Genomic DNA, 17,799 nt, shown 5'->3' on the forward strand with positions numbered 1-17,799 from the left:
TTTAGGTCATTGATCCATTTTGACTTAATTCTATAATATGGTGTGAAGTAGGGATCAAACTGCATTCTTTTGCAGTGCAAATCCAATAGTCTTAGCACCATCTGTTAAAAATACTATTCTTTTCTCATGAATGGACTTGTATCTTTATTAAAAATCAACTGGTAATAATGTATAGGTAGGTATATTTTTGGACTCTGAATTCTATTTATTGGTCTATCCATCTATTCTTATATCCTTACAATACCATCTTGAATTGTAGTTTTGTAGTAAGTTTCTTTTAAAAATGATTTTGTAGTAAGTTTTAAATCAGAAAGTGTAAATTCTTCAACTTTGTTATTTCTTAATTTTTTGACTATTTAAAGTTTGTTGCAATTCCATGTGAATTTGAAGATCAGATTTTCCATTTCTGCAAAAAAGGCAGTGACATTTTGTTAGAGATTATATGAAATCTGTAGGTTTCTCTGGGTTGTATTTATGTCTTAATATTAAATCATCATATCCATGAACAAATATGAGATACCTTTCCATTTATATGTATTTTTTAACTTCATTAAGCAATGTTTTATAGTTTTTAATGTATATATCTGTCACCTCCTTGATTAAATTTACTCCTTAGGTATTTTATTCTTTGAACACTTTTATAAATGAAATTTATTTTCTTTTTTATTATATATTTATTTGTTTGTTTATTTAAATTATTATTGTTTTTCCATTACAGTGGTCCCATTTTTCCCCCATTGCTCCCCGCCTCAGCCCACCCCTTCTCCCACAGTCATATCCCCCTCCCCCCATTGTCCATGTCCATGAGTCATTTATACATGTTCTTTGACTAAACCGTTGCCTTATTTATCCCCCTTTTCTCCCTCCCCTGTCCCCCCTAACTGTTATTCTATACCTTTTTCAATTTAGTTCATTTGTTTGTGTTGTTCCTTAGTCTCCTGTATTAGGCAATATCATATGGTATTTTTCTTTCATTGCCTCGCTTATTTCACTAAGCATAATTCTCTCTAGTTCCATCCATGTTGTTGCAAATGGCAGGGGTTCCTTCTTTCTCTCTGCTGCATAGTATTCCATTGTGTAAATGTATCACAGTTTTTTGATCCACTCATCTACAGATGGGCACTTAGGCTGTCTCCAGCACTTAGCTATTGTAAACAGTGCTGATATGAACATAGGGGTACGTAAGTTCTTTTGAATTGGGGATTCAGGATTTTTCGGGTATAATCATAGCAGTGGAATCGCTGGTTCAAAAGGTAGTTCCATTTTTAGTTTTTTGAGGCAATTCCATACTGTTTTCCATAGTGGCTGCACCAATCTGCATTCCCACAGACAGTGCACCAGGGTTCCTGTTTCTCCACATCCTCGCCAGCACTTGTTTGTTGATTTGTTGATGATGGCCATTCTGACTGCTGTGAGGTGGTATCTCATTGTGGTTTTTATTTGCGTCTCTCTGATGGTTATTGGTGTTGAGCATTCTTTCATGTGTCTATGGACCTGCTGTGTATCCTCCTTGGAGAAGTGTTTGTTCAGGTCCTTTGCCCATTTTTTAATTGGGCTGTCTGTCTTCTGGGTGTTGAGAATCATAAGTTCCCTATATATTTTGGAGATCAATACCTTGTCTGAGGTATCATTGGCAAATATGTTTTCCCATATGGTTGGTTTCCTTTTCATCTTGCTGATATTTTCTTTTGCTGAGCAGGAACTCTTTAGTTTGATGTAGTCCCATTTGTTTATTTTTTCTTTCATTTCCCTTGCCTTAGCAGATGTATCGGTGAGAATATTGCTATGTGGGATATCTAAAATTTTCCTGCCTATGTTTTCCTCTAGAACTTTTATGGTGTCATGGCTTACATTTACGTATTTGATCCATTTTGAGTTAATTGTGAGGTATGCTGTAAGGTGGTGGTCTAGTTTCATTTTTTTGCATGTCCCTGTCCAGTTCTCCCAGCACCATTTATTGAAGAGGCTCTTCTAACTCCATTTTATGATCCTTCCCCCTTTGTCAAATATTAGTTGACCATATAGTTCTGGGTTTATTTCTGAGCTCTCTATTCTGTTCCATTGATCTATATGTCTGTTCTTATGCCAGTCGAGACTGTTTTGATCACAGTGGCTCTGTAGTATAGTTTGATGTCTGGTATTGTGATTCCTCCTGCTGTGTTCTACTGTCTCAAGATTGCTTTGGCTATTTAGGGTCTTTTTTGGTTCCATATAAATTTTTGGAGGATTTGTTCTAGGTCTGTGAAATATGTCATTAATATTTTAAAAGGGATTGCATTGAATCTGTAAATTGCTTTGGGTAGTATGGACATTTTAATGATGTTGATTCTTCCCATCCAGGAACATGGTATATGCTTCCATTTATTTTTATCTTTCTTAATTTCTTTCTTCAGTGTTATATAGTTTTTTGAGTTCAGGTCTTTCATCTCTTTGGTTAAGTTTATTCCTAGGTACCTTATTTTTCTTGTTGCTATAGTAAATGGTATTTTCTTTTTTGTCTCTGTCTCTGAGATTTTATTGTTGGTGTACAGAAATGCCTTAGATTTCTGTATATTTACTTTGTACCCTGCTATTTTGCCAAATTTGCTTGTGTCAGGTAGTTTTTAGTGGACTCTGTAGGATTTTCTATGTATCCTAGCATGTCATCTGCAAATAATGACAATTTTACTTCTTCTTTTCCAATTTGGATGCCTTTTATTTATTTTTCTTGTCTGATTGCTATGGCTAGAACTTCCAACACTATGTTGAAAAGGGGTGGAGATAGTGGACATCCTTATCTTGTTCCTGATCTCAGGGGTAATGCTTTCAGTTTTTGTCCATCGAGTATGATGTTGGCTTCAGGTTTTTCATATATGGCCTTAATTATGTTGAGGTATGCTCCCTCTATTCCCATTTTGCTGAGTGTTTTCATCATAAATGAGTGTCGTATTTTATCAAATGCTTTTTCTGCATCTATTGATATGATCATGTGATTTTTGTCTTTCATTTTGTTTAGGTGGTGTATTATATTTATTGATTTGCTAATATTAAACAATTCTTGCATTCCTGGAATGAATCCCACTTGATCGTGGTGTATGATCTTTTTAGCGTGTTGCTGGATCCTCTTTGCCAATATTTTGTTGAGGATTTTAGCATCTATGTCCATCAGTGATATTGGCCTGTAGTTTTCTTTCATTGTTTTGTCTTGACCTGGTTTTGGAATTAGGGTAATACTGGCTTTATAGAAAGAGTGTCGAATTTTTCCCTCTTTTTAGATTTTTTGGAATAGTTTGAGAAGGGTAGGAGTTAGTTCTTCCCTAAATGTTTTGTATAATTCACCCTTGAAGCCATCCTGTTGAGGGTTTTTGTGTGCTCAGAGATTTTTGATTACTGTTTCAATTTCATTCTTTGCTATTAGTCTGTTCAGGCTTTGTGCTTCTTCTTGATTCATTTTTGGAAGATTATATGTTTCTAGAATTTTGTCCATTTTATCTAGGTTGTCAAATTTCTTGCCATACAGTTTTTTTTAGTAGTTTTTTACAATCCTTTGTATTTCTTTGATATCAGTCGTGATTTCTCCTCTTTCATTTCTGATTTTATTTGGGTCTTCTCCCTTTTTTTTCTTGATGAACCTGGCTAAAGGCTTGTCGTTTTGTTTATATTTTCAAAGAACCAGCTCCTAGTTTTGTTGATTTTTTGAATTGTTTGTTTAGTCTCTATGTCATTTAATTTTTCTCTGATATTGATTATTTCCTTCCTTCTAATCACCCTGGGCTTTGTTTGTTGTTGTTGTTCTAGTTTTTGTTGCTGTAAGTTTAAATATTTTATTTGAGATTCTTCTATCCTTTTCAGGTAGGCCTGTATTGCCATGAACTTACCTCAGGTCTGCTTTTGCTGTGTCCCATAGGTTTTGGGCTGTTGTGTGTTCATTATCATTAGTTTCCAGAAACATCTTGATTTCTTCCTTGATATTGTTGTTAACCCATTCATTATTTAATATCATGTTATTCATTCTCCATGAGTTTGGATGTCTTTGATTTTTCTCCTTGAGGTTGATTTCTAGTTACAGGGAATTGTGACTGAAAAGATGCCTGCCATAATTTCAATTTTCTTGAATTTGTTGAGGCTTGTTTTGTGTCCTATCATGTGGTTTATCTTTGAAAATGTCCCATGTACATTTGAAAAGAATGTATATTTTGTTTCTTTGGGGTGAAAAGTTATATATATATATATATATCAGTTAAGTCGATTTGGTTTAATGTGTTGTTCAATGCCTCAATATCCTTGGTGATTCTTTGCTTCGAAGATCTGTCTATTGTTGATAATGGAGTGTTAAAGTCCCCTACTGAGTGTGTTGCTGTTGATATCCTTCTTGTAGTCTTCTAGTATTTTTCTTATATATTTGAGTGCTCCTATGTTAGGTGCATATATGTTTACTAGGGCTACATCTTCTTGATGGAATTTTCCATTAAGTTTATGAAGTGTCCTTCTTTCTTTCTTTTATGGTCCTTGCTGTGAAAACCATTTTGTCTGATATGAATACTTATATCAGACAGCTGCTGCCCCAGCTTTTTTTTCATGTCCGTTTGCTTGGAATACTTTTTTTCTACCCTTTCACTTTCAGTCTGTGTAAATCTTTTGTATTGAGGTGTGTTTCTTGTAGACAGCATATATGTGGGTCATGTTTTCATATCCATTCTGCTACTCTATGTTTTTTAATTTGAGCATTTAATCCATTTACATTTAAGGTTATTATTTTCAGATATTTATTCATTTCGCTTTGTACCAGTGTTCCCGTATTCCTCTCCCTTCCTTTTTTTCTTCTTTTTTTTAAAGCTTTCCCTTTAGCATCTCTTGCAATGCTGGTTTGGTGGAGATGTATTATTTTAGTCTTCCTTTGTTTGAGAAATTCCTTATTTCACCTTCCATTTTGAATGAGAGCCTTGCTGGGTAGAGTATTCTTGGTTGTAGGCCTTTGTTTTTCATTGTTTGAAATATTTTTGACCATTCTCTCTGGCTTGTAGTGTTTCTGTTGAAAAGTCAGTTGATATGCTTTTCGGAGCTCCCTTTGTATGTTATTTGCTGTTTTTCTCTTGCTGCTTTTAGGATTCTCTCTTTGTCTTTGAATGTTGCCATTTTAATTATGATGTGCCTTGCATTAGGCCTTTTTGGGTTCATCTTCATTGGGACCCTCTGTGCTTCCTGGACTTGCATGACTTTTTCTCTCATCAGGTTAGAAATATTTTCTGTCATTGCTTTTCCTATCAGGTTTTCTATCCCTTGCTCCTCGTCTTCTCCTTCTTGTATCCTTATGATTCCAGTGTTGTATAGTCTAATGTTGTGCTGCCGTTCTCTTAAACCCTCTTCACTATTTTTTCATCTTTTTTCATTTTGTTGTATTGTCTGGGAACTTTTTTCTACATTGTCCTCTAACTCACTGATCTGATCCTCTGCTTCATTTAGCCTGCTTTTGATTGATTCTACTGTGTTCTTCATTTCAGAAATTGTATTCTTCATTTCTTCTTGGTTCTTATTCATCATTTATATGTCCTTTTTTATGCTGGTGTAGTTCTCTGTAAGTTCCTTGTAGCTTCCCTGCAATTCTTTGTAGTTTCCTTGGAGTTTCCTGTAATTTTCCTGGAGTCTCTCTTAGTTTTTTTTTTTTTTTTTTGAGATTGTCAAGTACATAGAGCTTTTTTATTACCATTCTTTTGAATTCCATGTCTGATAGTTGATTTTGTGTATTCTGTCTATCTCTCTTTCTGGGGATTCCTCTTTTCCTTTCATTGGGAGGTTGTTTCTGTGTCTTCCCATATTGGATTTTTCTTGTTTGTTTTTATTTATTAGATTTGTCTGCTTTGATTTCCTACCTTTGTGGTATGAGATTCTTTATAGGAGACCTGGGGGATTCAGTGGTGCAGTCTCTTTGATATCCTGAGCCTGACACTCTTGGGATGCCCTTTATGACCTTTGTTTATGCTGTCTGGTTGTAGTTTAGTTATTCTTTGGTGGATCCTTCCTTCTGGCTAGTTGATTGAGAGTCACTCTGCCCACCGTGTCTTGAGTTATTTTGTGGAAGTGTTGTTAAAACATAAGCACACAACCCAGGCAAGAAACCCACACCCTCAAAAATATGCCCCATCCACAATCCCACTATTGGCAGCAAAGGAGCCAGTATTAATATAAATGTAGAGAGGTTAAGACTATTATACTATAGGAGAAACAGATAAGAGTTGTTTTAAATAAAAGAAAGATGATTTTTGAGAGGGAAGATGATAGAATAGTAGTAGTAGCAAGTAGGGTCAAGGCTATGCAAGACAGTAAGTAATATTTACATTATATGTTAAAAAAGAGAGGGAAGAATGCAGAATAAAGTGAGAAAATGGAAGTGTATAGTATTAGGTTTAAATGGCAGTTATATGTTTAGTGTGAAAGGGAGGCTAAACAAAACAGACAAACAAACAAACAAAAATTAAAGAAGAAGGATAGGAGGGAGAGAAGGTAGGGAACAGATTAAAGAAAGTGTTTTTTAAAAAGGGAAGAAAAAAATAAAATAAAATAAAAAGGAAGAGAAAAACAGGAAGAGAAAAAAGGGGAAGAAAACAAAAGTGGAAGAAAAATAAGAAAAAGAAAAAAAAAAGGCATTTTTACTCAGTTCGACCTTTGTGTGCAGTCTTCTTTTTCTGGATCTATACCTATGCAAAATTCCACGAGTTTCAAATGTTTTCTGGCTGGCTGGCTGGCTGTGAGATCTGGCTGGTTTCTGTGGCTGCTTTTCTGTCACTCATAGGCCTGCTGCAACTTTCTGCTGTGAGCCGTACTGAGTTGGGTCTCTTCCCATTTGTCCTGCGGCTCCCTCCAGCAATCCTCAGGCTTCTCTAGTAATGTTGTTTTGCTGGCAAGCCAGTGCACATGTCCCTAGTCCCTGCCCAGCCTTGGGTCCTGTCTTCGATCCTCCTCCCAAGAAGTCTCTGTGCACCAAGCCACAGCACCGGGCTGCTTCTGTCCCTGGCTGGCAGCATCTCACTGTTGCCTGTGCGCACTGCTTGCCTGCCTGGGGTCCCCACTGAGTCTGCATTTCCACTGCAGCTCTCCTGTATGGGCCCCTCTCCCCGGCTTAGTTCCGCTCCTTTTCGTTCAGTGGTGCTGTGATGCAAGTGCCTGGGGTGCAGGGTTGCCAGCCCAGATTAGCCAGCCCAGGGGGTCCCCACCTAGACTCAGTTCATACAGCTTCCCACAGTCTAGGCTGCTCGCTGTCCTACCACACCTCCAGCTGTTTCAAGGAAACCTTCCTATTATCTTCCTCCAGGACTCCGCTGGTCCCAGCGCCTATGGCAAGTGACAGTTTCCAAGCAGATCACAGCCAATGAGCTGGTCTGAGGCTGCCCCTTTGGGGTGTGGTGCAGCAGTGGCGCCGGGTTGGAGTGCACAGCGACTGGGCTGGGGGTGACAAGCGACTCCCCTTGAGAGTGTGGGTGAGCCTTCTGCCCTTTTCCACTATGCTCCCACACTCCCTTCCCTGCTGGCACTATCTGAAATCTGCACTTACTCACTCATCTCCATATTTGTAGTCCAAGCCTCTCCGTGATGGGAGTAAGCAGACAACCCTGCTACCTACTCTGCCGCCATCTTCAGGCTCCTGTAATTTCTTTTTTAACTTCCTTTACAGACTGTTCATTGACAGTGTATATAAACAACTGACTTTTTTGTGTTGTTGTTGTATTTGGTAACTTTGCTGAATTAATTTATTAGCTATAATAACTTTCTTGTGTATTTTTTTGGGTTTTCTAGGATATATCATATGTAAATAAAAAGTTTTCTTTCTCTTTTAGTTCTTTATTTATGGTTTATATGCTTTTAAATTCTTTTTCATGTCTAATTTCTACCAAACATTTCAATAGAAATTATCACCGATTTTTCCCCAACTCTTCCAAAAAATAGAAGGGGGAAATACTTCCTTACTCATTCTGTAAAGCCAGCATTACTTTCAGTGCAACAGTGAATAACAGTGGTGATAGCATGCACCCTAGTCTTATTCATGATATTAGTGGGAAACTATTCAGCCATTCATCATTTAGTATCATATTAGCTGTGGGCTTTTCATAAATATTCTTTATCATGTTAAGGAAGGTCCCTTATATTCCTAGTTTTCTGGGCATTTTTATCATCTGAGGGTGCTGATGTTGGTAAAACTGAGATGATCTTGTGTTTTTTTTTTATCTTGGTTCTACTAATGTATTATATTACACTGGTTGACTTGCTTATATTGAACCACTCTGTGTTCCTGGGATAAATCCTACTTCATCATGATGAATAGAACATTAATATGCTGTTGGATTCAATTTGCTTATACTTTGTCAAAAACGTCTGCATCTATCTTCATAAGGAATATTTGTCTTAGGTTTCTGTTCTTGTTATGTGTTTTTTCTGGCTTTGGTATCAAAGTAATGCTGACTTTATAGAATGAAGAAGAAAGTATTCCCTCCTTTTCTATTTTTAGAAAGAGTTTGCAAAAAATTGTGATAATTAAAAAAAAAATATTTGGTGGAATTCACCAGTGAAGTTATTTGGTCCTAAATTTTTCTTTATTGACAGTTTTTTAATTATTGATTTACAATCTTATTTCTATTGCAGGCATTTGTGGCTATACATTTCTCCCTGGGCACTGTTTTTACTGCATCCCATAAGTTTTGTTTTATATTGTATTTTTATTTTAATTTCTCTGAAAACTTTTAAAAATTTTCCTTGTGATTTCTTCTTTAACCCATTGATTAATATTCTGTTTTTTAATTTTCAAATAATTGTTAATTTCCCAGTTTTTCCTTTTTAAAAAAATAATTTTTACTTTCATTATATTGTGGCTAGGAAAATGCTTTGCATGATCCAAATATCTTTAAATTTATTGAGAATTGCTTTGTGGTATAACATATGACTTAGTCTGGAGAATGTTCCATGTGCACTTGAGATAAGTGTGTATATTGTTGTTCAGTGAAGTGTTGATCTTTATTGTTTATACATTCAATATTTCCCAATTATCCTACTCACTACAATTTATTTGTAATTCTGAAATCAATACTTAGGATGCTTTGCAGTCATTTGTGGAGATATACATGCTGAGAGAGGTAAAAGATATATTGCCTGAGGTGCATATTCCCAGCTCTGCTATTTTTGTTTCAGCTCTTATGCTATAAATAAGTGTCCTTTTCATGATCTATTTAGTGTCACATTTTTTACATTTCTGTGCTTTTGATTGGTGATTTTGCTCTTTAAAATGGCTTTCCAGTATACTGCAAAATTGCTGTGTAGTGTTCTTATATGCAAGAAGGTTGTAATGTGCCTTACAGAGAAACTGTGTGTTAAATAAGCTTTATTTAGTTATGAGTTATAGTTCTCTTGGCTATAAGTTCAATGTTAGTGAATGAACAACATATATTAAATAAGATGTCTTTGAACAGAAACATATATTTTAAAAGGTTATATATTTATTGGTTGATAAGAATGCTGTTAGTAGAGTCATACATGCACCAAATCCTGTTTTTTCCTAAGAGTAATAATTTAATATTTGCTAAACGAGTGTTCATTAGATAAAACTACTGCAAATAAAGAGAATACATTGCCTCTCAGGTCTAGTTGTTTTATATTGTTGTTCAACTCTTTTCTTATTGCTTTCTGACTAGGTGTTCTATCCATTATCGAAAATTGTATTAAAGTCTCCAACTATTATTGTAGAGCAATTTCTCCTTTCAATTCTGTCAATATTTGCTTCATATACTTTGGAGCTCTGTTGTTTTGTACTTATATATTCATAATATTTATATCTTCTTGATGAAGATTGATCCTTTTATCAATATATAATGTCCATGTTTATTTCTTGTAATAGTTCTTTTGCTCAACATCTATTTGGTCTGATAAAACTATGGCCACCCAATTATCTTTTGGTTGCTATTTGGATGAAATATGCTTTTTTATTTTTTTACTTTCAAGCCATTTGTGTCATTGGAATAAAGTACATCTGTTGTAGAGATCAGATAGTTAGATGATTTTTTAAAATCCGTTTTTCAGTCTCTGCTTTTTATTGGGGAATTTAATCCTTTTACATTTGAAGTTATTACTGATAAGAGAGGATGTATTTCTGCCACTTTACCATTTTATGTATGCTTTTTAGCTTTTATCATGAACTCAAGTAAATTTTGAGCTCAAAAAAGGAGAAACAAAGAGAGGAAAAAGACTTACTATTTTTCCAAATTAAAAAAAAAAGTCTTTACAATTATTATGAGAAAATCCTCTTTAAACTTTAAGCAAAACTAGTTTAAAAAAGTGTCTCCAGAGGGCTTAAGACTGATGGGGCTGTAGTGCTTTGACTTACTACTCCTTAACTCATTGGTTCTAAAATAAAAATGCAGGAAGTGAAAGAGTAACTTTCACTATTGTTATTCAACAGCATTCATCCATGTGATTTTCAAATGTCCTATTTAATTTAATATGCGGTATTTCTAGTGAGCTTTATTCTGGAACCTTTCATTTTCCTATTTGATGGAGCCTTGCATTCAGCAGGTAATATCCATTATCTGCATGGTATTGAGGAGCCATAATACATTGGTTTTCACTTACATCTGCAGTCATCTAGTTTATTTTAGAAGGCCAAGGAATCTTCAATATTTCCTAAACAGGCTTCTTTATTCTCTCTCCATTCCTTCTGAAAATACTTCTTGTTTTCCTCTTAAATCACGCTGCAGTGTGTGAGCTTAGGAAAGAAAAATCCTGCTCCCTCCAAGGCCTCCCAGAATAAAATATAACCATCACTCAACTTTCATCCATATATTTATCTTTGTGATGTGTTAGAAATAGAACAAACAAATGAAACTAACTAAAAACCTTTTTTTTTGTTTTTGGTCAGACATGAAACCTCATGGAAAAGATGAGTGAGATATTAGGAAAGAAAAAAAAAAAAAAAAAAAAGAACAGCAACAAGCAGACTCCTGAGGTGTAAAAGAGACATGTAGAACCACTCAGTTTGAAGGTACAATAAGGGGGAGATTTGGGGGCCTGGATCTGTGGTCCTGTACCTTAGTTTTTATTCCAGAATATTGCTTACCAGTAGTCCTCAACCTTGGTTATACATTACAGTCACCAGTGAGTTTTAAAAATTCTAGTTGCTGGGCTTTTAAAATTATTGCCAGACCAATCAAATTAAAATATCTGAGAATAGGCAGAGGTATTAGTGCATTTGAAAATTCACCAGGTGATTTCAATATGTAGCCAATGTTGAGACCATTGTAAGGAATGAAAAAGAAGCCATTGAAAAACAGTCTTTTTTAATTTGACTGCAATAATAATTTTTTCTACTATGTAGGACAGCTAGAGAGTGTATAAAAAGCTAGATAGCTGGATTTATATAATTCCCTTTGCTTTGCTGTCATTTATTTCATAATCAACAGGATTAGAACAGAAAGTGAATTATTTTAGGTCATGAGAATGTTAGTAGACTTTATTTTTGAAAAATAAAACAGCCTATAAGTTTAGATCCAAGCAACTTGCTCTTCTGTGATTTGACTCCTGGAAGAATATTTTTCAGACATAATTATGCCAGAGATCAAAAGAAATAGAAAAATAAAAAAAAATTATCCCATTCCCTACTTTGGAAAGTTAAATGATTAGGAAAAAAATCCATGGGGAATATCTCATTCTTCTCATATGCTGATCCTCTATTCCATCAGCAGAGAACCAAGGATATAACTGAGCTGAAATAACCTAATGGATCTAGGTATTCAAAAAGCAAATGGAGAGGATGTCCAGCCAAGGTGGAGGCCTAGACAGACATGCTGCATCTCCCTCCACAGCTAGGAAGAAATACAACTACCTCAAAACTAGAGACAACCAGAAGTTCCAGAAAATCGAGCTGCATGGAAGTCCAACAAACAAAGAAATAAAGAAGAAATACTCATCCAGACAGGTAGGAGGGGTGGAACTGGGGTAGAGAGGATGCAGTGTGGTGCCAGCAGGGCAGTGGCAGTGGTGGCAGCAGCAGGCCAACAGAAAGCACCGTCAAACATTTAAAAAAGTCGAGAGGGACATTTGGGGAGCACTTCCAGCCCCAAATCAGACCTCACTGCTCACTGTTTCAGCGCCAGGGAAAATAAAGCTTCATTGCTTCTGACAGTGCAAACCAGTTGGGGTTGGGGCAGAGGAAGAAACTGCCTGTCAGCAGAGTCCACTTCTTTAAAGGATCCTAGAACATCTACAGATCCAACCATTCTGGGAACGGCCAGGGCAACATCTATAGAGTTGCCAGGCTCATACAGAAGTGGGAGAAGTGACTGGGAAAGGAGCAAGTGCTGAGCAAGTGGCATTGTTCCTTCTCAGACCCCTCCCCAACACACAGAGCCACAATGTGGTGAAAAGCATTGCCTGTACAGACAAATACCCAAGGCTCCACCCCTTACAATGTAATAGGTGCAACAGCCCTACCTAAGACACAAGGCAAACAAACACAGGAGTGTGTCAAGATGAGGAGACAGAGAAGTATGGCCCAAAAGAGAGAATAGATAAAAATTCCAGTGAGAGAACAAAGCGATGAGAGGATAGCCAACATAACAGATCTAGAGTTCAAAACACTGGTGATAAAGATGTTCACAAACTTGACAGATATGCTTAAGTATGGCAAACACATAAGGGAAAAAGTGAAGGCTATGCTAAGTGAAACAAAGGAAAATCCACATAAAACCAATGGTGAAGAGAAGTAAACCGGTGTTCAAATCAATGATTTGGAACATAAGGAAGAAAAAAGCAGTCAACCAGTATAGAATGAGGGAACAAGAATTGAAAAAAAAGACTTCCGGCCAAGATGGAGGCACAGATAGACATGCTACATCTCCCTCCACAACTAGGAAGGAATACCACTACCTCAAAACTAGAAACAACCAGAAGTTCCAGAAAACCAAACTGCATGGAAGTCCAGCAAACAGAGATGTAAAGAAGAAATACTCATCCAGACAGGTAGGAGGGGCGGAGCCAGGGCACAGAGGACCAGGTGTGGTGGCAGCAGCAGCGGCAGCAAAAGACTGGCAGAAAGTGCAGTCACATGTTTTAAAAAGTCAGAAGGGACACCTGGAGAGCATTCCCAGCTCACAGTCTCAGCACTGGGGAAAATCAAGCCTCATTGCTTCTGACTGTGCAGACTAGTGGGGGATAGGGTAGAGGAAGAAACTGCCGGTCTCTCAGCAGAGTCCACTTGCTTAAAGGGTCCCCAAGGTCCTAGAATGTCTGCAGACCTACCCACTCTGGGAACTATGGCCAGGACAGCATCTAGAGGGATGCCAGTCCACTGCAGAAGTGGGAGAGGTGCTGGGAAAAGGGGTGAGTGCTAAATAGATGGCATTGTTCCCTCTCAGAGCCCTTCCCCACATACAGGGTCACAACGTGGTGAGACGGGTTGCCCTGTACCGACGAATCCTTAAGGCTCCGCCCCTTACAAAGTAACAGGAGCGACAGCTCTACCTGAGACACAGAGGCTAACAAACACAGGAGCCTGTCAAATGAAGAGACAGAGAAGTATGGCCCAAAAGGGGAAGTGGATCAAGATTCCAGTGGGAAAATTAAGCGACGAGGAGATAGCCAACCTCACAGATGAGGAGATAGACAACCTAACAGACACAGAATTCCAAACACTGGTGATAAAGATGCTCACAGGCTTGACAGATATGCTTGAGTACGGCAAACGCATGAGAGGAAGTGAAGGCTATGCTGAGTGAAAAAAAGAAAAATCCACATGAAACCCCAATGTGAAGGGAAGGAAACAGGGGTTCAAATCAATGATTTGGGACATAAGGAAGAAAAAAACAGCCAGTGCAGAATGAGGAAGCAAGAATTGAAAAAAATGAGGAAAACATCCCAAATTTTGTGAAGGAGGTGGACATACAGGTCTAGTAAGCATGGAGGGTCCCGGGTGAGCTGGACCCAGAGGGAACCACACCAGGATGCATCATGACTGAGATGCCAGAGGTGAAAGATAAAGAGAGAGTCCTGGGGGCAGCAAGAGAGAGGCAGAGAGTTGCCTACAGGGGGGTTCCTATAGGACTATCAGCTGATTTCACAGAGGATACTTTGCAGGCAGGAAGGGACTGGCAAGCACTATTCAATGTGATGAAAGGTAACCTGCAAGCAGGATTACTCTATTCAGCAAGGCTATCATTTAGAATGGAAGGGCAGATGAAGTGCTTCCCAGACAAGGTAAAGCTAAAGTAGATCATCATCACCAAGTCATTATTATATGAAATGTCAGAGGGACTTACTTAAGAAAAAAAGACCAAAACTATGAACATTAAAAGGATAGTAAACTCACAACTATCAACAAATGAATCTAAAAATAAAAAAAAACAAATCCAACTAAGCAAACCAGAATAGAGACAGAGTCATAGGTATGAGGATCATTTGGAGGGTTATCAGCTGGGAGGGTGGAGGGGGAGAAATGGGGATATGGTGCAGGAACTAAGAAGCATAATAGGTTGGTACAAAATAGACAGGGGGATGTTAAGAATAATATAGGAAAGGGTGAAGTCAAAGAACTTATATGCATGAGAATGCTGGAGGGAAGGGGGTTACTCGGCAGAGGGGAGCAAATGAGAAAAAAATTGAAACTACTGTAACAACATAATCAATAAAATATATTTAATAAAAAAAGAATTGAAAAAAATGAGCAGAAGCTGAGGAACCTCTGGGACAACTTTAAACGTGCCAACATCTGAATCACAGGGGTGCCAGAAGGAGAAGAGGAAGAGCAAGAAATTGAAAGCTTATGTGAAAAAATAATGGAGGAAAACTTCCCAAATTGGCAAAGGAAATAGACACACAAGGCCAGGAAGCACAGAGAGTCCCCAACAAGCTAGACCCAAAGAGGACCACACCAAGACATATCATAATTAAAACGCCAAAGTTTCAAGATAAACAGAGAACCTTAAAAGCAACAAGAGAAAAGCAGAGAGTTTTTTACAAAGGGGTACTTATAAGACTATCAGCTGATTTCTCTAAAGAAACTTTGCAGGCAAGAAGCTACTGGCAAGAAGTATTCAATGTAATGAAAAGCAAGGACCTATACCCAAGATTATTCTATCCAGCAAAGGGACTTACTTAAGAAAAAGGAGATCAAAATTATGAACATTAAAATGACAACAAACTCACAACTATCAACAACTGAATCTAAAATATGAAAACAAAATCCAACTAAGCAAATCAGAATAGGAACAGAATCATAGGTATGGGGATCATTTGGAGGGTTATCAGCTGGGAGGGGGCAGGGGGAGTGATGGGTAAATGGTGCAGGAATTAAGAAGCATGATTGGTTGGTACCAAATAGACAGGGGGAAGGTTAGAATAACATAGGAAAGGATGAAGCCAAATAACTTATATGCACAATCCATGGACATGAACTAAGGGAGGTGGGAATGCTGGAGGGAAGGGGGGTACAGGGCAGAGGGGAGAGAAGGGCCAAAAAATTGGGTCTACTGTAACAACATAATCAAAAGATACACTAATAAAAACCATAATTGGCTGGTGCACAATAGGCAAGAGGAAGTTAAGAATAATATAGGAAAGGGTGAAGCCAAAGAACTTACATGCATGACCCATAGACATGAACTAAGGGGGGTGGAATTGCTGGAGGGAAGGGGATTACCAAGCAGAGGGGAGCAAAGGGAAAAAAGTTGGGACTAATGTAACAAAATGATCAACTAAATATACTTAAATAAAAGAAATGCCTATTTAAATTCTTTTCTCACTTTCATTTTTGGGTTGTCCTTTAATTGTCAAGTTGTTAAAAGTTGTTTATGTATTCTGGATACTATACCCTTGTCAGATATATGATTTACAAATATTGTCTCCCATTCCGAACGTTGTATTTTCACTTTCTTGAGCATATACTATGTAGTACGAGAGTTTTTATTTTGATGAAGTTGAATTTATCTTTTTATTTTATTTTATTTTATTTTATTTTATTTTATTTTTTGGTGGCTCTATTTTAAGTGTCATAGATAAGGAACCATTGCCTAATGTAAGACCACGAAGTTTTATACCTATGTTTTATAGTCTTTGCTTTTACATTTAGATACTTGATCCATTTTGAGTTAAAATTTTAATACAGTGTGAGGGGCACGACTTTATTCTTTTGCATGTGAATATCCATTTATCCCAGCACCATTTGTTGAAAAGACTATACTTTATCCATTGAATTGTCTTGTCACTGTTGTTGAAAATCAATTGCCCCTACAATTATGGGTTTATTTCTGGATTCTCAGTTGTATTCCATTGATGTATATATTTATCCTTATGCCTTTATGCATATGTTTTGACTATTGTCACTTTGAAATAAGTTTGAGATTGAAAAATGTGTCATCTAATTTTTTTCTTTTTCAAGATTTTTTGGCTATTTAGGTTCCTTGCACTACCATATGAATTTTAGGATCAATTGTCAATTTCTGAAAAAATCATCAGCTGGGATTTTGATAAATATTACTTTTAATCTACATATTAATTTAGGGAATATTGCCATCAAACAATATTAAGTATTTCAATCCATAAACATGAGATATATTTATTTATTTAAGTCTTTAAGTATATACTATTGTTTTTAGTCTTTTTTTATCTAATATTCTAATTTTATTATAAATAGGTTTTAGCTTTATGTATGTCTACTAAGTGTGAATGATTCAGGAGGCTTTGGCTAGAAGAAAAAGTGATAAAGATTTATTCAAAGGAGTCTTAGTGTTTGCAAGCCAGAAAATCAACTAGGCAATACCCAGAGTGTTGAGGAGAGAGAAAAGCTGAGGGTTCTTAGGGTGAAAAGTACATTCTTGAGAAGAATGAGTCCTGCATTCTTAGCCCCTGATTTGGTCCAAGATGGTATTCCTCTAAATGGCTAGTGGTCCAGGTACTGCACGTCAGGTGTTCTGGATGCTTCAACATTCTTTCCGTCGTTCTTCAGCAGGTAAGTGGAGCATTATCTGGAGGTTTGATGTATATCAGGCATTGATGCGGGGCTAGCAGGGGAGATACCATGATCACGAAGGTGCTCCTCCCAGGGCGAGGCCCATCCTCTGCCCTCAAATGTGCTGACCCCCGCGATCTCCCCAAATGCGGGAAACTCAACTGCATAACTTGTAGTAGTGGGGGATTGTGTCCATGCTCTCCCTGTGAAAAGGGCAAAAATGCCAGTTCACATAGTTATGATAAAGTCATTTTGTCATTCTTAGTGTTTTTCTTCAGTGGTAGGAGCAGTAGGGTCTCTCCTGAGAATGTATAACTGCAAGCTGATACTCATGCAAAATCGGATCTAGAAATAACACGACTTCCAAGAACTTGCTGTTTTTTTCTTTTAGAGCTCATGGTGAGTTCTGTCTGCCCCACAGGAGCAGACAGATGGCTTCTCTGCCCTCCCTGGAGAATTAGTCATCACTTGAAAGGTTCTGAAGACTGAGTCAGATGCCTCAAATATTAACAGTGTGGAAGTGGAGAAACTCAGGTGTAACTCTTTAGACAGTTCTGATAATCCCGCAGGTTTCAGAACTACCAGTCGAATTAAGATATTCCACAAAGATGGGTAAGACCTGGGCTCTAGTGGAGGGAAGGCAGAGAGGACCAGAGATGCCTGGGGAGAGCTTGGCGCGGTGGCTTTCGGGGGAGGACTGGGGAAGCAGCCGACTGGGTCCCAGTGCTGACTCATCCCCTTATTTTTAGTCTTTAGTATACTACTCTGGGACTTGTTTTATTTGTTTTAAATTATTTTATTCCTCTTGATGCTATTATACATGGAATTATTTTTTTTTAATT

At 37.3% G+C, this 17,799-nt stretch overlaps 1 non-coding gene across 1 annotated transcript; it reads left to right on the plus strand.

The window, feature by feature from the left end:
• Positions 1 to 17,001: 17,001 nt before the first annotated feature.
• On the plus strand, positions 17,002 to 17,164 carry LOC150019827 (U1 spliceosomal RNA). Its single transcript, XR_016509591.1, has one exon. It is a non-coding gene; the product is annotated as a U1 spliceosomal RNA (small nuclear RNA).
• Positions 17,165 to 17,799: the final 635 nt, after the last annotated feature.

Source organism: Furipterus horrens, unplaced genomic scaffold (genome assembly GCF_987537825.1).
Source record: "Furipterus horrens unplaced genomic scaffold, mFurHor1.1.pri manual_scaffold_2, whole genome shotgun sequence".
NCBI lineage: Eukaryota > Metazoa > Chordata > Mammalia > Chiroptera > Furipteridae > Furipterus > Furipterus horrens.